Here is a 13,198-nt window from a genome sequence, read left to right as displayed (position 1 = left end):
GCACTAAATATGATCGTATCGCAATCTTATCTCTTCAATATGAGTATGCCTTTAATATCCTTCTAGAATGGCAAGATTGTCTGCATGTGTCTCTTTTAGCAGGTCTCAGTGGCATAATATATGTAAATATCATCTATCAATGGCATGATCTCCAGTTGTGCCGTGTTCTGAAGGTGCAACAGTTGGGTTGATTAGGTGCATGCCTCTATTAAAATCAAGTTACACTTCATCTAAATGCCCAATAGGTAATTAGAAATGAATGAAAAATAAATGATTACAAGGGAAGGCAACATGAAAAGAAAGAAAAAGAAAGAAAGAAAGAAAGAAAGAAAAAGAAAGAAAGAAAGAAAGAAAGAAAGAAAGAAAGAAAGAAAGAAAGAAAGAAAGAAAGAAAGAGAAAGAAAGAAGAAAGAGAAAGATCTATTGGAAGAAGTGCTCTACGGTTTGTTTTTCTGGATGGGTAAGTCTATATCTTTTCATCCCTAAATCTTTATCTACTTTTATCTTCTTTGGTTACACAGATATTAGAGGGCTCATTTACAAATGGTGCCTAAAACCCATGCAATCAGCCATACTTTTCAAACTTTGAACCCTTTCCCCATCATGATTGTCCAAAGGCACTGGTCCTTGGGTTCCACCATGGAGCTCAAGGATCTTTCCCACTGAATACAGAGCTGCACGAGGGGTGAACGTAGGGGTTGATTTTAACACCTCCCAAGGTTTAATGGCATTCAGGGGTTGCATTCCCCCCTCCAGTTTGCGCTCTGCAGCAGGCACTGGATTTCAAATGTGCTGCAAGGTACAGAGTGCAGCTTTATTCATGTGCTGAGGAAATTAGCATAAAGGGGTGTCATTTTGCTCCTCTTAGAGCCCTTGTGCTTTGTAAATGAATCTTTTTTTGCGTAGTGAGTATTGTGACATTAAGAAGCATAATTATTCCTCCTTTTGAGCTATATGGGGGGCATGGGGTTTAACTACTTAAAGGGATACTGTCATGGGAAAACAAGTATTTTTCTAAATGAATCAGTTAATAGTGCTGCTCCAACAGAATTCTGCACTGAAATCCATTTCTCAAAAGAGCAAACATTTTTTTATATTCAATTTTGAAATCTGACATGGGGCTAGACATATTGTCAATTTCACAGCTGCCCCTGGTCATGTGACTTGTGCTCTGATAAACTTCAATCACTCTTTACTGCTGTACTGCAAGTTGGAGTGATATCACCTCCCTCCCTTCCCAGCAGCCAAACAAAAGAACAATGGGAAGGTAACCAGATAGCAGCTCCCTAACACAAGATAACAGGTGCCTGGTAGATCTAAGAACAACACTCAAGAGTAAAAACCCATGTCCCACTGAGACACATTCAGTTACATTGAGAAGGAAAAACAGCAGCCTGCCAGAAAGCATTTCTATCCTAAAGTGCAGTCACAAGTCACATGACTTGGGGCAGCTGGGAAATTGACAAAATGTCTAGCCCCATGTCAGATTTCAAAATTGAATATAAAAAAATCTGTTTGCCCTTTTGAGAAATGGATTTCAGTGCAGAATTCTGCTGGAGTAGCACTATTAACTGATGTGTATTGAAAAAAACATGTTTTCTGATGACAGGATCCCTTTAATGCATTATTATTTTGTCTTGCAGCAGATGCAACCTACAGACTTCTGGAACAGGTATGTTGTTTCTCCCAAATACATACACACATATTCATAGGGGTGCTATCATAATGCCAGGATCATTTTTTGCTCATGGAGTCATCTCTGAGGCCATTATTCAACATATGTCATTATCAAACTTTAACCAGTTTTAATAGCACTAGAAGGATTTTCCCAGCCTGTGTTGGTTTTTTGAGGTCTTTATGTAAAGACCAGTTCTTTGTACTGAAAGTCCTAAAAGCCTGTGTGATACTAGAGGAGATTGGCTGCTCTGAGACACACACTGACAAACCCTGATTTTAACATTCAGCTTCCAGGTCAAGGCTGGTAAAACCTTTCAGAAAACAGACTTAAATCTCATACTGAATGAGCAGTCAGTAGCTGAAACATGGTGTGTGATTACATGAAAACCACATACGGATTTTTTTTTTCCACGCTCCCTGAATGAACTTGATCTTTGTTGATAGTCAATGAATGCACTTTCACATTTTAAAGGACCAATATAATAAAAAAAAAGATGGGGAGGCATATTTATCAAAGTCTGGTATTGAACCAAACACTATGGGGCACATTTACTAAGGGTCGAATATAGAGGGTTAATAAACCCTCGAATTTAAAAATCGAATTGAAAATATCGAATTCGAAGGATTTACCGCAAATCCTACAATTGAACGATCGAAGGAAAAATCGTTTGATCGAACGATGAAATCCTTTGAATCGAACGATTCGAAGGATTTTAATCGATCGATGGAAGGATTTTCCTTCGATCAAAAAATCCTTAGAAAAGTGATGGGGAAGGTCCCCATAAGCTAACATTGTACCTCGGTAGGTTTAAACTGCCGAAGTATGTAGTCGAAGTTTTTTTTAAAGAGACAGTACTCTGACTATCGAATGGTCGAATAGTCGAACGATTTTTAGTTCGAATCGTACGAATCGTAGTCGAAGGTCGTACTAGTCTGGTGGTCGAAGTACCCAAAAAATACTACGTTTTTTTATTTCGAATCCTTCACTCGAGCTTAGTAAATGTGCCCCTTTGGGTGTTCCGGGTTAAAAGTACAGTACCTGTCTGGTTTAAAGAAATCTGAATGTGGACAGGACCAATGTTCCCTCTAATTCCTTCTCGACTATGCGCACAAAAATATTTTTGTGTGCACAGGCCAGAATAAATGCTCAGTTTTGACGAAACATTGACCTGATATGTCATAACTTCATCTTATGACATCACCAGCCTGGCCCCTAAATAAAATGGTTCCTCCCCTGTCATCACCTGCATCACCCCCTGTCTGGTCAATCCATAGATCAAAATGGCATCCTTATCCCCAATAGCGGGGTTGGTGCCACTCATCATTGGCCGCAGCACCATTTTAGGGTAAGATTTTAGGTTTAGGCTACTCAACAAGTAGCATTTACTAGTCAATAGTGATGGACGAATTTGTCCCGATTCGCTTTGGCGAAAACAATTTCCTGCAAAATTCGCGAAACGGCGGAAAATTCGTAAAACACAAATTTTGACACTAGCATCCCGTAACAATTCCGACAACGGTGATTTGGCGCAAATTAAAGTCAATGGGCGTCCATTAATTGTCTCCGGCGTCAAAAAACTCGCCAGCGAATTTTCGCTGCAATTTTGCGAATTCGCGCCTGGCAAATTAATTCGCCCATCACTACTAAAAAAAGCACATATCTGATTGGATTGCTATAGCTTAAACTGTACAAAAAACACAGATATTCTAACTTTTTGTAGTGGCGTTGTGGCATTGTGTTGTTTTTTTTGCATTTCCTAGAACATCAGTGAAAACATTCAGCATGTTAAACAAGTGTAGTCATTTCCAATTCTAAATTCCGAAGCAATTTGAGTAATTAAATTTGTCTTTCAATCTGTCTGATGTCCTTGATAATTTGCTTTCAAACACAAAACAAATCCCCGTGGAGCCAATCATGTTTAGCTTGTGTTTATATTCCTGACAATAAACCCCGTGGAACCCAATCTGAATAAATAGAAGAAAAAACAAAAAACAGAGAGTGAAAGGGTTTCTAGTTAACTGAAGTCAGTGGATATAAACTGTGCTATTACTGGGAGCCAAGGAAAACACTTACCATAATGTGTATCCAGTGCAATAATAAATGGATGATGTGCTCCAAGGCAAATGGTACTGGCTGCACTGGGATAGATGCATGCTAGAAATTGTTTTGAACTAGAGATGCACCAAATCTAGGATTCCATTCAGGATTTCGCCAGGATTTGTCCTTTTTCAGCCAGATCTTTGTGCCTGGCTGAACTAAATGCAAATCCTAATTTGCATATGTAAATTTGTGGCGGGATGGAAATCACATGCAGGGTCGGACTGGGGGACCCGGGGACCACAGGGACCCCCCCTCTGGCCCTCCCAGTTGAGCTCCTGGAGCCCACAGGGTTTTTTCCCGGTGTCTCGCCAGCCCAGTCCGACCCTGATCACATGACTTTTGGTCACAAAACAAGGAAGTAAAATATTTTTTTTCCACTTTTTCTTTTCCCAGTCCTAATTTGCATATGTAAATTAGGATTTTGTTCGGTATTTGGTCGAATCTTTCACAAACGATTCGGGGATTCGTCTGAATCCCAAAAAGTGGATTCGGTGCATCCCTATTTTTCACCTACATATTTAAATACATTTGCCATGTATTTGAAAAACAATTGGCCCTATACAGTATATGTTTTCTTGCTGCTTAAGTATGCCCAAAATCGAACCTCATTTTTTGTTTTGAGGCTCGGTAGTTTAGGGTCTGGGCCGGCAGGGGCCCATGAGGGCCAACACAGCAGGACCATGGGGACTGAAATGGAATGGAAGGACAGGGACATGACAGGGCAAGGAAGTGGGACCCGGATGACGGAAGAAAGGGTTTGTGGGAAATGTAGTTCAAGGGGTGGAGCACGGGCTTGAGGTATAGAGCGCAAAGAAGAGTCGGCGCAATTTTGTAAATCAACCCCACCAACCCGCCCTAGATTGGGATAAGACGGGCCGGGGTCTTTTATAGTCGCAGCTAAAGATTAAAGGGGTTTGAGTTAATTATGGCGGAAGTTGGGTAGGTCTGAGGCTCGGGGTGATGGTGACTGGACACTGTTAAAAGGAGAGGGAAAGGACAAAAGGAATAGCCACAGGATTTGGAGGGGTGCTTGGAAAGTGGATCTCAACAAGAGCAGCCTTCAGCGGCTAATGGGGTCGGGGAGATTCCACTGAATAGTTGTTTAAGATTATTTGGTTAGGAAATGTTAGGAGATTTAAAGTTAACTCATATGTTAATAAAAGGAAATGTGTAAGTGTGTTTATTAAAGGTTGTGGGTAAATGGAGGGAGGGTCCAGAGATTGACAATGCCCATGTCATGTCTGGAACCAGCATTATCCTGCTAAATGCTTGGGAGATAAAATTGTCATTGCATTTATTCTACAGTGTGTTCTGGGCTTATTATGGAAGAAATTGGCACTGCATTTTCCTTGCCATTATAAATGGAATTGCCCCTTGTTTTATTATGAAACTGCTGATCAGGGGTACAAGGGGTTTGGTTGAAGATGGGGCCACAAGAGATTCAAAAGTGTGAGTTTTGGATCACAAAAAGGCAAGGCTTGTGGGTGAGAGGACGGGTTGTGGTTGAAATATTTTGACATAATGGGAGCGACCAAGGCAATTACGGTATGTACATTTGTTGCCATTTTTTTTAACAGGGCTCCATTCTATTTGTTGGCAGAGCCATCTGTGCAGTAGGCCCAGGAGAACAATTGCTAATAATAATTGGGATAACCTCTGATGGGAGCCCTGCAGCCAAAAAAGAAAGCATGTCCCAGCGTGGTGACATTGATAGATCTTGCTCAAGGTGAGGCTGTAAAACTAAGCCAGTCGGTATATTTTGGCATATTTTTGGGTGCTGCTTCATTGAGTAAGTAGAAATAATCCGTAAGTAATCAGTAATAATAAGTGAGTGAGCATTAGTCTTTTTGTGCCAGCTTCCTTTGAGCAAGGTCTATACCCATTTTCAGTAAAGATAATCACACTATGATATCACTTGTGCTGTTTTTCATTCAAAGGAATGTTTCCTGGATGGTGGGCTTGACCCAAAGAGCATAGACTTTCATCCAAGAAGACGCTGAAAATGTCAGGTATAGTGCATTTTTGTTTCATAGAAAAAATGTTCTTGTCCTACGTAATACCAGTTATTTATATATATATTGTATAGAAATTGTGCTCTCTGCACTAGAAGAGCCAACATTCCAATGTAAAAATCTGAATTTTGACTCTTCAAAGGAACAGTTACACCAACATATAAAAGTGCTGTAAATGAATGACAATATAATAGTAATGTTGCCCTGCACTGGTAAAACACTACTATAGTTTATATAAACAAACTGCTTTGTAGCCATGGGGGCAGCTATTCAAGCTCGGGATAATCAGTAGATAACAGATAAGTTCTAAAGAATCCCATTGTATACTACTGCTGCATATCCTGTGCATTTTCAGCTTTGAATGGCTGCCCCCATGGCTACACAGCAGCTTGTTTATATAAACTATAGTAGTACTTATCTGTTATCTACTGTGTATCCTGTGCTTGAATGGCTGCCCCCATGGCTACACAGCAGCTTGTTTATATAAACTATAGTGGTACTTATCTGTTATCTACTGTGTATCCTGTGCTTGAATGGCTGCCCCCATGGCTACACAGCAGCTTGTTTATATAAACTATAGGGGTACTTATCTGTTATCTACTGTGTATCCTGTGCTTGAATGGCTGCCCCCATGGCTACACAGCAGCTTGTTTATATAAACTATAGTAGTACTTATCTGTTGTCTACTGTGTATCCTGTGCTTGAATGGCTGCCCCCATGGCTACACAGCAGCTTGTTTATATAAACTATAGTAGTACTTATCTGTTATCTACTGTGTATCCTGTGCTTGAATGGCTGCCCCCATGGCTACACAGCAGCTTGTTTATATAAACTATAGTGGTACTTATCTGTTATCTACTGTGTATCCTGTGCTTGAATGGCTGCCCCCATGGCTACACAGCAGCTTGTTTATATAAACTATAGTAGTACTTATCTGTTATCTACTGTGTATCCTGTGCTTGAATGGCTGCCCCCATGGCTACACAGCAGCTTGTTTATATAAACTATAGTAGTACTTATCTGTTATCTATTGTGTATCCTGTGCTTGAATGGCTGCCCCCATGGCCACACAGCAACTTGTTTATATAAACTATAGTATTACTTATCTGTTATCTACTGTGTATCCTGTGCTTGAATGGCTGCCCCCATGGCTACACAGCAGCTTGTTTATATAAACTATAGTAGTACTTATCTGTTATCTATTGTGTATCCTGTGCTTGAATGGCTGCCCCCATGGCTACACAGCAGCTTGTTTATATAAACTATAGTAGTACTTATCTGTTATCTACTGTGTATCCTGTGCTTGAATGGCTGCCCCCATGGCTATACAGTAGCTTGTTTATATAAACTATAGTAGTACTTATCTGTTATCTACTGTGTATCCTGTGCTTGAATGGCTGCCCCCATGGCTACACAGCAGCTTGTTTATATAAACTATAGTAGTACTTATCTGTTATCTACTGTGTATCCTGTGCTTGAATGGCTGCCCCATGGTTCCACAGCAGCTTGTTTATATAAACTATAGTAGTACTTATCTGTTATCTACTGTGTATCCTGTGCTTGAATGGCTGCCCCATGGCTACACAGCAGCTTGTTTATATAAACTATAGTAGTAGTTATCTGTTATCTACTGTGTATCCTGTACTTGAATGGCTGCCCCCATGGCTACACAGCAGCTTATTTATATAAACTATAGTAGTACTTATCTGTTATCTACTGTGTATCCTGTGCTTGAATGGCTGCCCCCATGGCTACACAGCAGCTTGTTTATATAAACTATAGTAGTACTTATCTGTTATCTACTGTGTATCCTGTGCTTGAATGGCTGCCCCCATGGCTACACAGCAGCTTGTTTATATAAACTATAGTAGTACTTATCTGTTATCTACTGTGTATCCTGTGCTTGAATGGCTGCCCCATGGCTACACAGCAGCAAGACTAAGCTTGGCTCCTAAGCTCCTAAGACTGGAGGCACACGGGAAATTAGTCGCCAAGTGAATTTATTCTTTGCTGCTGCGGGCGACTAATCTCCCCGAAATGCTTTCCCAACAGCAAGAGTGTGAATGGCCTGTGGAATCACAGTTGTGTTGCTTCATTTATTGAAGTTGCCTCGTAAGGAAACTTCTGTCAATTTTGTAAAACAAAGCGTCGTGAATGCGATCCTACCGGCGATTCAAATTCTTGCTGCTGGCATTTTGGGGAGATTAGTCGCCGCAGCAGCAAAGATTTATCATTTGGCGACTAATCTCCCCATTTGCCACCTGCCTAAGAGTCTTCTGATGTGCCTGCACCTGGAATCACAGCGTTGGCCTGGGCGCAGGGACACGGAATGGATTTTGGCCCAAAATAACCTACACACGCATTTTAGCTCCACCTGCACCTGGGCCAAATGGCATTGATGATTAATTTGCTCATTGTCTGCTGTGGTACACAATGTTACACAGTTAAGAACACTTTTCCCATGATCTCAAGCATCTAAACCCTCCATAAATGTATCCCACGCAGCCCAAATTCTTTCCATAAGTTAATCAAAAGCTCAATTATAGATGCACGATAATTAACCATTGAGAAACAATGTTTTGATTTCCTTTTCATTTTCCCTTTTCGGGCTTAGATTGATTGAATCTCCTATTAATATATGGCTAAAAGCATCTTTAATTGGCTCGGTTGAAACACTTCATGCACAGTTGTAGGTAAGGTCACCGCATTTTCTATTCCACTTAAGTGAAACGTCTCTATTCAAATGTCAAGTTCCCCTTTCTTCAACTCGTACCACACAGTATATATATTTATTCGGCACACATAAAATCCTTGTTATCTTTGTAATCTTTTCCAGGATTGACGTTATTATCTCATCGCTGCCTTATGAGTCAAGCAAAACACTGGAAGGGACCTTCATGGAGGAACAGATACCTCACAGTAAGGTTTTCCTAATACCCAGACTGAATAAACACTGAGCTTGTTTGGCTCCCGGAACATCTGGGCCCCCCTTTTACGCATCCAATATCCAGTCTGCCTCCTGCTTGTCCTGCTGACAAATGACTTTATTCATGATTATTTTTATTTCAAGAACTGGCTCTTTTCCCTCGCTTTATACATGCCAGCTTCCCTGTAAATTCGGCCAGCTTACCATGTAAATAGACCCAGTCAGAGAAGCACATTCATTAGAACCCCAGACACGGCAAAATTAGTCATGGCAAATGTTTTCTTTTGTATAATCCAATCCACAAACTCCAATTCTCAGCCTAAAATATAACAGTTTAACCTATAACTTCTTGTCGTTATGATTTATATATTTTGGGTAGAATAAATGAAGTGGGACTGTGGTGTAAATGCCTTTCAATAGCTGTTTTTGACTGTACATAATTGATTTTAAGAGAGTGAGTATAAAAATTAACTTTTGCCAAAAGCATCAGAATGTTCACAGGCCTATTATTAAAAGGGGCAAAGATTCGTGGGCCGAGGGCGTTATTCTCCCACTGTATAGAGCACTGGTAAGGCCCCATCTAGAATATGCCGTACAGTTTTGGTCTCCATCACTCAAACAGGACATTATTGTATTAAAGAGGGTACAGAGAAGGGCAACTAAGCTGGTAAAGGGAAAATCTTAGCTATGAGGAAAGACTGGCCAAGTTGGGGATATTTTCGCTGGAGAAGAGGCGCTTAAGGGGTGATATGATAACTATGTATAAATATATAAGGATCATATAATAATCTCTCTAATGCTTTATATACCAGTAGGTCTTTTCAGCTGACACAAGGTCACCAATTCCGATTAGAAGAAAAGAGGTTCCGGCTAAATATTGGGAAGGGGTTTGTTGGGAAGGGGATGTGGAATTTTCTCCCTGAATCAGTGGTACAGACTGATACATTAGATAGGTATAAGAAGGGGTTGGATGGTGTTTAGCAAGTGAGGGAATACAGGGTTATGGAAGATGGATTATAGTACAAGTTGATCCAGGGACTGGTCCCATTTTGGAGTCAGAAAGGCAAATTGGAGAGGCTTCAGATAGGGTTTTTTGCCTTCCTCTGGATCAACTGGCAGTTAGGCAGGTTATATACAGACTTAAGGTTGAACTTGATGGATGTGTGTCTTTTTTCAACCTAACTTACTATATTACTATGTTACACCCAGGCAGCCATAACCATTTAGATTTCAGACTTGAAGCCGCGCTGCTTTCCATAGTGAGTGGTGCTAGGTTGCCACTAATCCATCTGTAAACCGGACAGCCCAGGTTTCAGTGGGCTTTAGGGTTCATTGTGGAAACTGGACAGAAATAGGGTCAGACTGGGTTGACGGGACACCGGGAAAAAAACAGGTGGACCCTGCTGGCCGAGATCCGCTGCTTTACGTTTGGCAGAAAGAAAGGTACATGCAGGGCAGGAAGCTGTTGGATGGGGTTGAATTTTGGACAGGGGGCTGTTTAGGGGGTTGTGGACCTGGGGCAGGGGGCCATTGGAGGGGGTTGCATTTTGGACAGGGGACCATTAATGGGGGGGTTGTGCAGGTGAGGGTCCTGACATGGCCGCTTGGTGGGCCCCTGGTCTTTCAGTGCAACGTTGGACAGAAATGCACCAAATTATGCCTAATGCAAGTAACACATCTTGACTTCATTCCAAAATAACATAGTGGCTGTTCCCAAAATCATTGACACACCCCCTGATGTCACTGGCCTACTTCCTTTTCCCAGGTGTAACCAATGGCAAATGTGCCAACCCACGGTGGAACACAGATTTTCTGGAAAGCAGAAGGACTTCAAATCCCACAATCCATCACTTCATGATGGAAAAAGGTGAGGGAGGAGTTTGATCCCTCTGTGAGCCTAACTGCATGGGGAAATAGTTCCTGCGAGCACAGGCAGACTATCATGGTTTCCTTTCAGGTTGTGGAATTGTGTATGTTTAACTGAATGAGCCGAAGCCAAAAAGGGGGTATATTTTCCATCTCTCCCTGAATTCATGGCCTTATCTTGGAATTGTAACTAGTGATGGGCGTATTTGTCCCATTTAGCTTTGTCGAAAAATAGATTGACTATTTGATGTGCATTAAAGTCAATGGGCGTGGGTTTAATTGTCACCAACGCAGGCAAATTTTCGGCGAACCGTGGAAGTTCACCGCGAATTTGCGACTGCCAAATAAATTCGCCCATCACTAATTGTAACTTCTTTTCTCAGTTTAATTAAAAGCAACTGAAATAGGAAGGGGATACAAAGAAATGATGCACAAGCCAGTAGAGAGTTGAAGAACTGTGGCAAATTGACTCCCATCATAAAAGAGCTAAAAATATTATAGAAACCGGTTTTTCTTTTGCTGCTTGAAAAAAAAATATGTTCCTTGTGGGAGCTGAGTAATAATGCGCCTTCTTTTACTGACAAGTGACATTTCTTTTATTGAAAGGTACAATTAGGGGAATAATTGCTCTTAGCTTTGTTTAACAGTGGATTTGCCGAGATGGCAGCCTTTATGTGCTTCTCTGTATATTCATATTTTTGGTTTTTCCATGTTTTCCTGCAGCTGACTTGCTGTGCTCTCAATGCTATACTGTATTTAATATATGCCTTCTCACAAGCCACAACATTTATAGGCTGGATATAGGAAATCCTTTATTTTTTCTAATACAGGTATGGGATCCGTTATCTGGAAACCCGTTATCCCGAAAGTTCTGAATGGCTGTCTCCCATAGACTCCATTTTATCCAAATAAACCAAATTTTTTTAAATTATGTCCTTTTTCTCTGTATTAATAGAATAGTTCCTTGTACAAGTATGGGATCCGTTATTCAGAAACCTATTATCCAGAAAGTTCCAAATTACGGAAAGGTCGCCTCCCATAGACTCAAAATTATTAAAAATTATTTCCTTTTTCTCTGTTATAATAAAACAGAGCCTTGTACTTGAGCCAAACTAAGACATAATTCTATAATTTGGAAATCCGAACTGGAACTTTTCACTCAGGCAGCCCTTCCAAAAGCCGGGCTTTCCGGGTGAAATCCGGACAGGTAGCAACCCTAGCCAGAATGAGTAAATATACACATGCCTTGACTGAGATTTAAAATAGACCCTGTCATTTCAAGTACACGAAATACACATATTGCCTATGGCAATTACAGAAGTCCCTCTACCACCAGATTATTTTTTGGGCTTGTATATACTTACACATATTACAGGGAGGTGTGGTTGAAGTTGTCCATGAGCAGGGGTCCTCAACCTTTTTTTACCTGAGAGCCACATTCAAATGTAAAGAGAGTTGGGGAACAGAACAAGCATGAAACATGTTCCTGGAGTGGGGGTGGGGTACCAAAGAGGGCCGTGATAGGCTATTTGTTAGGGCTATGTGAACAGACAGCCAGCAGGAGGCTCTGTTTAGCAGAACATCTGTTTTTTAGACAACCAAAACTTCCGAAATTCATAGATGAGCACCTGGGACACTGGGAACAACATGCAAGAGGTTGGTGAGGTGAGGAACATGCTGCTCCGGAGCCACTGGTTGGGGACCACTGCCAAAAACCAAAGCCCACTCTCCTCACTGAACATCTTTATTCTCATCCTCCATATGTAATAAGTGGGATGAGAAAACAATTTGCACAGGAGCAGTAAACCAAAGCAACCAATATGACGCTTGCTTTTAAATCAATAAATTCTACCTGCTGATTGGTAGCTATGACCTACCTGCTGATTGGTAGCTATGAGTTTCTACCCATGGGCAAACTCTGTATCCTTTATACATAACACTCATAGTCTCTATCATACTTCTCTATACTGTATACAATCATTTAGCCTTTTCTCCATTTCTGTTCTTTGTTTTAATACAGAAAAAATGAAAGACCAAGATACAGGCATACAAGGCAACATGGAACTGACACCTGGGCCCACCAGAAGTTTTCCCGGTATCCTGGTGGACCAGTCGTATACTGTCCATGTGACAATGATGAACAGCAACTCATATGACATTTCTACTGTTGGAAAGGTAAGGTCTAAGCATGGCACATTTTGGAACCACCATTCAAAATGGGTCCTGTTGCATCTCTGCTATTTAGAACTAACAATATACTTTGGGTACCATGGCAAAAGGGTTGAAAAAGTGTCTCTAAAGCAGTGGTTCTTGAATTGTGGTCCTGAGCTCAGTTAGGGTGAACACTTTATTTACATTCTTGAATATTCCTAAAACTATAGAAAAGTCTATATTTTCATGTATTTGCTAAAACCAGCCTACCTAAACCTTGGACAGCAAAAAGGCCCAAACACAAAGGCCTGAAGACTACAGCTCAAAGGTAAGTTATTACTGGAATCCGTTTCAATGCAGCCCATTGTCTCACCCATCATTTCTTTTGGAACAGTGATGGCATCGAACTGGCATCTTGAAAGGCAGCACATGGCCGGTTCCCTATATTAGGTTTCTTATTGACAT

General features: G+C 41.0%; 1 protein-coding gene across 1 annotated transcript in view; it reads left to right on the top strand.

The window, feature by feature from the left end:
* Positions 1-321: 321 nt before the first annotated feature.
* LOC108712590 (potassium voltage-gated channel subfamily A member 1-like) overlaps positions 322-13,198 on the top strand; it is a 108,724-nt gene continuing 95,847 nt past the window's right edge. Inside the window, exons 1-7 of the transcript XR_001935006.2 lie at positions 322-460; positions 1,644-1,672; positions 5,716-5,787; positions 8,405-8,483; positions 8,627-8,709; positions 10,482-10,583; positions 12,603-12,757. The gene's annotated coding sequence lies outside the window, so the exon portion shown is untranslated. The remainder of the gene's footprint in view (positions 461-1,643; positions 1,673-5,715; positions 5,788-8,404; positions 8,484-8,626; positions 8,710-10,481; positions 10,584-12,602; positions 12,758-13,198) is intronic.

This window comes from Xenopus laevis, chromosome 3S, assembly GCF_017654675.1.
Source record: "Xenopus laevis strain J_2021 chromosome 3S, Xenopus_laevis_v10.1, whole genome shotgun sequence".
NCBI lineage: Eukaryota > Metazoa > Chordata > Amphibia > Anura > Pipidae > Xenopus > Xenopus laevis.
The sequence above is the reverse complement of the archived record's forward strand: the minus strand, read 5'-3'. Positions and strand labels throughout refer to the sequence as shown.